The sequence below is a fragment of the Chiloscyllium plagiosum genome, unplaced genomic scaffold, assembly GCF_037043375.1.
Source record: "Chiloscyllium plagiosum isolate Xiang-an unplaced genomic scaffold, Cpla_swu_hap1 HiC_scaffold_50, whole genome shotgun sequence".
NCBI lineage: Eukaryota > Metazoa > Chordata > Chondrichthyes > Orectolobiformes > Hemiscylliidae > Chiloscyllium > Chiloscyllium plagiosum.
Window position 1 is genome coordinate 44,330,285 of NW_028270188.1, and position 9,809 is coordinate 44,340,093.

Here is a 9,809-nt window from a genome sequence, read left to right on the forward strand (position 1 = left end):
ATGACATCTTCCCAAACTTAAATGTAACAGAAGAACAGATGAGATGCAGTGATTCAATTTTTCACACACTGAGCGAATTGTAGAATGGGAGTAAAAGGATATGCAATGATATTTTTCAAATGCTTTCTAAATTTCGTTTGTACGACCACATATATCATTGTATTTGTGCAACAACTTAGGAGCTGCAGCATGAAAGCCAATTCCAGCACGAAAAAATCCATCCATACAGTTGATTGACCCAGATCCCACATCCGCCTCCATATAGAAAATACCATAAACACTGCCCATAACAGGATGAAATTTCCTGATATAAAAAACAATAAAAATATATATTTCCTTCGTGTTTCCATCTCTGGGTCTCTATCAGAGACCCCACATCGATGAGCTTGGAGTCTCCTGCGTGTTCTGTTCTGCACTAAAATGTATCGAACGGTTAATGCATTGAGCAGCAGGATCAAGATAAATGGGACAACTGGGGTTATAACGTGATGCAGGGACTCGATTGATCCCCAGATCCGAGACATCTGAACATCCAGAGTCACTTTGCAAAACCAGGGGTCGTTCCACAGCCAATAATGACTTGTTAACATAAAATACCAGAACACATTCTTTAAACAGATCAACATAGTCAATGCTACTAGAACCATCGACGCATTTCTCTGTGTACAATATTTACTTTTCAGCTTCTGCCAACAAATTGCCACAAAACGATCAAAGGTGAATGTGACGGTGAACCAGACTGAACAGTCAGTGGCTGCGTAAAGCAGAACGGCATGGATATTACATACGTGGATAGATTTCACAAAAATAAATTGTTCCTTATAAACTATGGGAATGTGTCTTAATATCAGGTCAAAGATAACGACCAGTAGATCTGCCAGTGCCATGACAACCAAATAACGAGTCACACATTTGGAGAGACCACAACGTTCCCGAGATAGAATCATAATGGTCAATATGTTAACTGGAAGGAAGGGAAAATAAAAAAAAACAAGTGAATTATACGTTACAATTCGAACAAGTTTAACAATATGACTTAACAGCTATTTAGATTTTTAATTGTGTTGTCACATCTTGTGAAGTATTGAACCCAATGTAGATCAAACGACATAAACGTTTGTGATAATGTGGATATCAAGAGAGATCCCGGACTACAGATGCTGATGGAAAGTTTCTAATCTGAAAAGTTAACTCTGTTCCAGTCTGTGTAATTTTTCCCAACACAAGAAATAATTATATTATACTGTTATTATATTATAACAACTCGAAATGTTTTGAAGGAAGGGGAAGAAATCAAGGGGAAGTACTGACACATGAGGTTATTCGAAAGAGAAATGAGATTGTCGAAATCTAGATGTTGTTCGACTGTGAGTCTAAATAAAAGATAATCACAACAAAATAGCTGACTGAGGTAAACGACATAAAAACACAACTGGAAGAGCTCAGATTGCATGAAGCATACAGGGGGTAGAATGTCCGATACCAGGCTAGATTGTGTTTGAATAGAGAAGTCTAGTGGTAAGACAAGAGCAAGAATGAAGAATTCAACGGAAGCTGAGCTAAGATTTGTAAATGTTACAACAATGGATGCAGTTGATTATGGTGATGATTTGATTGTGAGTTGAGAGTCGTTCTGAGATTAAATGTGGCATTGTTGGTCATGGCCCAAAGGGATGTGATTTAATGGTAATGCTTGTAAACGAAACATGAGCCTGCCACAAATGGATGCAGTTGATTATGGTGATGATTTGATTGTGAGTTGAGAGTCGTTCTGAGATTAAATGTGGCATTGTTGGTCATGGCCCAAAGGGATGTGATTTAATGGTAATGCTTGTAAACGAAACATGAGCCTGCCGCAAATATTAAATACTTCATTCAAGAAGTCGGTTTGCGTACGTCTTTGTGAGTGAATCGGTGAAACGTCATGTAAGCAGACAAGATACAAACAGCCATCCATAGAATATGCACAATTATTTCTGTTCTGGTTCTTTCAAGTCTTTAACAATTATTAAGGCAAGCCATGGTATCACGCAATGAAAAAATGAAATTTCAACTGCCTGCACGAGTCTCTACTGTTGATATTTTGACAATGTTTCATGGAATGGAATGATATTAAAACTCTAAAGGCTTGGACGAAGAAGTCCAGAATGTAAGTCCATGTAAATAGACTGTTGCAATAGTGAGTGGAAGATAAAATATTCAGCTGGCATCCCACTCCGTCAGAAAAGTTTCAAAAACGTTGAAATGCTTTTCTCTCTATACATTGGTTTGCATGACAGGAGGGCTTCAGTAATGATGCGAACAGTGTAGAGGGAACTGCTCCTTTAAACAGATAATACATACATTCTCGTAGGACACACACACAATTAGTTTGGCAAGCACCAGCATGGACAGCGACAACACATAGTTCATGAGCTATGACCGCTTTCCCGACAGGGACCAGGATGAGCACAATATCCATTCTGAGGGTAATCTATTGAAAATGAACATCAATTTAACAACAAGTAATTCACAGAATGATTTTTGACTGGAAAATTCCAAGCCTGTGTTCCACTGTGTTAGAGATCGATGAGCTACACTGGCTTATAAATGTTGAATCACATGTGCAACGATTTGCTTCAGGTTTTCAAAGATAAGTGGGGGGGGGGGGGGGGGGGTGGATGTCAACCTGAACGATAGCGTGAATGGGCTGCAGTGTAATTTCTGCTTGAGCCCCAAACACGACAGCAAATAACTCATAATGCCTGATGTTGGCTCAAACAGGTTATTAAAAATATTAGTAGTGACACACATGAAGGTCATTATGACCAAATAGGTTAGTGGAGGGAGGTGAATGATGGGAACTCAGGAATACGACGGTATCAGTCAGAACAGGTTGCAGCTCCTACACCTCTCAATCATGCATTATCGAAGCCACTTGCTTTTCCAAACCAATCAGAGGGATATGCTGCGGTGTTCTGATTCACGATATTTGCTCCTGCAAATATGCAGGCGGGACAGTGTCGGGAGAACCAACCATCTACCTCGAAACTGGAATTATCATGACAATATTCACTAATGTAAAGTCAGAAGAAAAGTAAGGTCGATCCTACGAATCCAACTGAAGAAGCAGGAATTCGTGTTGCCGTTTATTAGTAGATGAGCTCATAGTCGATTTGGTATTATGTGCGTCACCGCAATGCCACGTTTTTCTATAGTGTCACATCGCTGTTTCTAAATGTTGTCGAAATATGTAATCAGAGTTATTTCATGAAAATGTAATACCGAAATTGTGTTTACCAAACTGTCTTATGTTGCCGAAATTAGACGATTCACATTACTAAGCATAAGTCGTCAGGCCTCAGATGACATCGGCTTGCTTAGTCAGTTTTTATTTCCATAGAACGCGTATTAAATCTCATACTGATGCACTGAACCTCTCTGATCCGCTCAAATATATCAACATTGTCGTATCCACTTCTCTTTACCGTAATATTGCCCGCGTTTATTTCCCCTCTTCTGATGAGGAAATGAAAACATGATTGATGAGGGCAGGGCAATAGATGTTGGCTGCATCGACATTTTCAAGCCTTTTGACAATATCACTCATGGCAGGCTGATACAAAAGGCAAAGTCAGGTACGATCCAAGCTAAACTGTAAGGTGAAGACAGCACTGAAAAAATTCCTGAAGAAGGGCTAATGCCCGAAACGTCGATTCTCCTGTTCCCTAGATGCTGCCTGACCTGCTGCGCTTTTCCAGCAACACATTTCCATCACTGAATTAATCATAGTAGACAGAGAGTAGCGGTGGATGGGTATTTTTATGTCTGGAGAGGTATGACCAGGTTGCTCCACATTCATCAGTGCATGGACCCAAGAAATCTGTGATAGATAGATAGATAGATAGATAGATAGATAGATAGATAGATAGATAGATAGATAGATAGATAGATAGATAGATAGATAGATAGATAGATAGATAGATAGATAGATAGATAGATAGATAGATAGATAGATAGATAGATAGATAGATAGATAGATAGATAGATAGATAGATAGATAGATAGATAGATAGATAGATAGATAGATAGATAGATAGATAGATAGATAGATAGATAGATAGATAGATAGATAGATAGATAGATAGATAGATAGATAGATAGATAGATAGATAAATGACAGACAGGCAGGCAGACAGATGGATGAATTAATGGGAGGAGAAATAAAGTGGCCTGATTAATACGTTGGTGAATAGCACAAAATTTGCAGAGTTTCAGATAGTGAGAAAATTGCGAGAGGATAAAGCAGGACATAATGAAGATCGAGACTTTGATGGATAAATAGTAGATGTAGTTTAAGCAGTGCAAGTGCAAAGCGATGCATTTTAAAAGATTTAATACAGGAGGGACGGATACATTGAATGTGCAGAATCCCTTTTAGCATTAATGTAAATAGGATCCAGGAGAATCAAATCTACACTATGCTGAAAGTGGCAACCCAGGTGGATACGATGGTTAAGAAGGCACATGACACGCATTGGTTTTGGATCAGACTGTAAAAATTGGAAAATTACATCATGAATGCGTAAAACTTTAGTTTGGTCATATTTCAAATATTATGTCTTAGTCTAGCAGCCACAATATCAAAAATGTGTCATGCTTGAAGAGGGTAGCTGAACGGTTAACTAGGATGTTGTCTGTTTTGGAAGTTATTAGCTATCGATGAGATTGGAAAAACTTGGTTTGATTCCTTTCCCCTTCGAAACATGATGAATAACCCGATAGAAGAATACAAAAATTGGGTGGCACGGTGGCTCAGTGGTTAACACTGCAGCCTCATAATGCCATGGACTTCACTTTTGATTCTAGCCTCGGACGACTGTGTGTGTTAATTTTGCACCTTCTCCCCATGTCTGCGTGGGTTTCCTCCAACAATCCAAAGATGTGCAGGTTATGTGCATTGACCATGATAAATTGTCCATAGTGTTAGTTGTATTAGCAAGAGGGAAATGGGTCTGGGTGGGTTACTCTTCGAAAAGTCGGTGTGCATTTATTCAACCAAATGACCTGCTTGTACATTGTAGGGAATCTAATCTAAAACTATGACACACACTGACAGCAATGTCAATTACATGGGAGCATAGATTTAAAGTTAAAGGGGGATAACAATAAAGGACATGAGAGAGGCATTTTTTTTTAGTTTGAACAGAGGTAGGTAAGTGCATGGAATGCGCTGTCAGAGATGGTGATGCCGGCAGATACAATGGCAACGTTAAAGAGCTGTCTTGACAGATTTATTTGCAGGTAATAAATATCAGTAGAAAAACTGCACATCGCCAACGTATTTACTTTCGGAAGGCACTTTGTGTTGCACTGTTTTCGAGGTCGGATGAGCCTATGTCTCTGCTGCACCATTACTTATACTCTTTGAGACCATTCAACTCTGAATATTCAAGATTTATTTCCTAATCGATGTTGTGAAAAAGATATGAGAACAGGCACATTTGAGAAATTTCCTTATTTCTATCCGAAATTAAGTGCGATTATGTTTGAATAACGACATCGAATTCAATATGATACCACAAGTCAAAACATATTCATCAAATCTACACCAATCAGAGCTTTCAGATAGAGCATTTGAATCTTGCCACAGCAGTGGTTAGCACTGCTGCCTCACAGCGCCTGAGACCCGGGTTCAATTCCCGCCTCAGGAGACTGACTGCGTGGAGTTTGCACGTTCTCCCCGTGTCTACGTGGGTTTCCTCCGGGTGCTCCGGTTTCCTCCCACCGTCCAAAGATGTGCAGGTCAGGTGAATTGGCTATGCTAAATTGCCCGTAGTGTTAGGTAAGGGGTATGGGTGGGTGGCGGGTCGGTGTGGACTTGTTGGGCCGAAGGGCCTGTTTCCACACGGTAATGTAATCAAATATATAAAGGCAGAAGATATCCAATCTTTCTTCTCATACATCCTATGTAATAACGCAAAAATCGAATTTATACTCCTATGAATTTTCGATGCAGTAATAAAATTGCATTTATGTGCTTCGAAAAATAAGTAACATAATACAAAACTATTCCTCAGATGTGGTCTGATCAGTGCATAATTCAAAATGAAATGCAGCATGCATACATTAATTCTCAAATTTGCTCACAAGTCATACCTAATAATACTTTTCCTAATGTTTTTCTGTTGTTGAAAATAAAGTATTTGTGATTTAAGGACGTGACCCGTGTAGATTTATATGAATGCATGACAGGCAGATCCCTCTGCATCTCAGCATTACTTTAGGTAGATAAGTCTCCTTAATGTTAACAGACCATAGGGATGTTCTCTGATTAGAGAGTGACAATGCGAGGTGCCTTAATCTTAGTGGCACCACATCTCAGATGAGGGCTGGAACTAAAGAATCCTGCATTAAACCCACAGATAGTATGGAAATTCAGACAAATTTGAGGGTGTCACACCACATTGCAAAAGAGACCCCCAGCTAACGGACACCTTGCTCTGATATTCCCAATCCCTGAGGTTCTCTTGTAGCCCGCGTATTTAAATGACTACTCCAGATTGTTTTTCTGGTCAAAGATTAACCTCAGTGTGTTGATACTGGGGGATGCAAAAGTGGACATGCAATTGAATGTGAATATTTAGCTTCAATATTGTTCTAGACAGAGAATCATAGAGTCATAGAGCTGTCCAGCACAGATATAGACGCTGAATCCAACTCGTCCATGCTGAACAGATATCCCTCATTAATCTAGTCCCATTTGCCAGTAGTTGGCTCAGGTCCCTCTTTCCTCTGATCATGTACACATCAGATGCCGTTTAAATGTTGTAACTTTATCAAGCTCCACAACTTTAGATGGCAGTTCTTTCCATATACAAACCACCCTTTGCAAGAAACGGTTGCCCTTAGTTTCCTTGTAAATCTTTCTCCTATCGCATTAAAACGTATGACACCTACTCCGGGACTATTCTTACTTGGAAACATAAAACTTTGACTATTCACTCCATCAACAGTTTCATAATTCTACTAAACACAAAACAAATACCCTTCAAGCCTCTGATACTCCAGGGAAAATAGCCCCAGCCAACTTAGCCTCTCCCTGTAGCTCAAAATATACAATGCCAGCAACAACATTTTAAATATTTTCGGAACCCTTTCAAATTTTGCAACATATTTCTTGTGGTGGGGATATCAGAACTTAATGCAGCATTCCAAAAGTGACCAAACCAATATCCTGTACAGCCGCAACATGCGATATCAAATCCGAAACATATGCACTGGCCAATTAAAGCAAGCAGACCAAACTTTTTTAATAGGAACAACGTTTGTTTTGATAATTTATTGTTATACATCTCATAAAGCTATAATTACCACGCTGTAACAGCACTGCCTAGCTTTCAACTATATGTAATTATTCTCTCTGGGTTATGGTTTAGTCTGTCATTTTTGTTTTGCTTTACGTACTGTCTACAGTCTTCCGAATGACCATCCACAGAATTATGTATTTTCTACTCATTTGATTGGAGTACCATCGATAATATTTTAGCTTAGTTCATGGAGCGAGACATGCCCTTAGGATTATATTTTTATTGAAATGTAACTATTATACAATCAACTGAATATTCCTTAAAACTGTGCTGCGGCCTCTGAATGATCCTATAACTCGTTCCAATTTGTCAGTTCACTTAAGTCATTCTGTTTTTGCGCTCTCATAATTGCCTTTCCTTTTGGTTGAAACAATATACATAGATCTACTCTTGTTTCCTCGTACTTGTTATACTCATTGATGGCATGAACACTGCTATCGAGGTACGCCTTCATATTCAGGTCATTACTTAATCGCATTTAATTGTAACCATATCAGAAATATTCATGCCTGTTCTCCAGCTGAATCCAGAATGTCCCATTAAAGGAAACTACTGTGAACATCTTAAATATTCTTCTCGTGTAATTTATGTTTTCTCTTCTGTTATTTTCCAGTCTATACGCAGTTTATGCACGTTGTACTTACTGATTCACACTTAAATGTGTGATGCAAATCCATACCTGATACAGTCTGCTTGTCATTTAATGTGAGAATCGATGTCTCTCTTCCCTTTGAGACAGGTATCTTTAAGAGTGGTTTGTTCTCTCCTGTTTCTCTGGAAGAGTGTAAAGTGTCTGTTCCATGGAAAGCAGATGGAAAGATTTTGTTTGTTTTTCAAATTAGGCAAAGTCGGCCTCACACTGACCCATGGTTTTGTTAAGTATTTTTTAAGTATTTCGATAGAGTGACTGTAAGGCTGATTCTTTTTCACGTGTATTTAACTGTGTTGTTGGAACAAAGTGTGATTTGCTTAAAGCTTAGTAGCTTAACCAATCGAATCGCTTCTGTAACGCAGCGCCTTGCACTTACCTGCAAAAAATAAAAGGAAAGATCTGAGTAGTCGAGGGGGTTTGCTCTGATCCATAACATCACTTGTAACAGTTCTTTAGTTTAGCACAACCTTTGTTCGCAGATGCTCAACTATAGTTCGAAAGCACAACTAGTTTCCTGCCTGTCTAACACTCACAAAAGCAAGCCTGACAACCTTCCCAATACCGTGAATGTCAACTGCACAAAACCATTTTTCTTGGTACTCATGTCAGTCACCAATAAATGGAAAATTAGTTCTGTCTGTCTGACACAATAGTCTGCAACTCACGATTTCAAGCTTTTAATGTCAAATGCATTTTTAGCAATTTACACTTCGCCCATCTACTTACCCATGTATTATTAAATTTGAGGTTTTCCTTAATTTGAAGAGTAGCTAGAGTATTGTGTGCAGTTCTGTAATCTACATCATAAGAGGGGTGCGAGTGCATTAGAGAAAGTGCAGTGGAGACTTACAATGAAAGTGTCCAGGCTCGAGAATTTTAGTTTTGAAGCAAAACTGGATTGTTTGGATTTATTTCCCTTCGAGCAGACGAGGTTGTGTTGAGACTGAGAAGACATAAAATTATGAGACACATATATCGGTAAATAGGCAGTAAAGTGTCCGCGTGTTGGAGGAATCGATGGCCAGTGGTCTTAGACGTACTTTAAGAGGCAGGGCTTTCATAGCAGATGCGAGGAAAAAAATAACTCGAGGTTAGTGGAAATCCGAAATTCACTTTGTGTTCAGATGGTAGAGGCAGAAGCTTGAAGAATGTTTAAGACGTTTTTGGATGTAAAATTGCATAAACAAGGCATGCAAGGCGACAATCCAAACACTGGAAAGTGAGATCATAATAGTTAGGTAATTGCGTTTGCTGGTGCAAGCACAATTATTGGAATGGCATTTTTTGTGCTGCAGATATCGATGACTATCGCTATTAGCACTGATAGACGCTATTTGTTTTCTCGATCTTAGCCCCTGCTTTGGTCTCAGAACCCTTATTACATTGTTGCTTCATTGTGAACACTTGATATATCCATGACCATGTCAGTTTCTCTGCTGCCTTTCACGAAATATTCTTCTAGGCATCTGTTTGGCTTCCTACTCTCATGTTGCAACTCGATTTTGTTTTGAAATGAATTCTTCAAGACTGACATCACTGATTGTCTTCAGTGTTACGATTTCTAACTTCCAGAAGCTGAGCACGAACTCTCAGAAACTTGTTCATCGGCTCCCTTGCACAGTAAAACATCTAGTAGAAATTAAACGCATGTTTCTGGGGCCTTAACTCACCTAATATCCGCACAGGATTCCTCCTCGACTCATTCCCAACTCATATTCTCCTAATTCAACGACAAATACAGGTGTAGATCAGATAGGACTTGTGACAAAAACAGAGAAGGTTGAAGAGATAAATCAAGCCTGTCACGC

The 9,809-nt window shown here is 39.1% G+C and overlaps 1 long non-coding RNA gene across 1 annotated transcript; it reads right to left on the reverse strand.

The window, feature by feature from the left end:
• Positions 1 to 703: 703 nt before the first annotated feature.
• LOC148135281 (uncharacterized) lies at positions 704 to 9,200 on the reverse strand. The gene is made up of 3 exons (XR_015755359.1): positions 8,852 to 9,200; positions 8,029 to 8,377; positions 704 to 964 (listed from the first exon to the last, which is right to left on the reverse strand). It is a non-coding gene; the product is annotated as an uncharacterized LOC148135281 (long non-coding RNA).
• Positions 9,201 to 9,809: the final 609 nt, after the last annotated feature.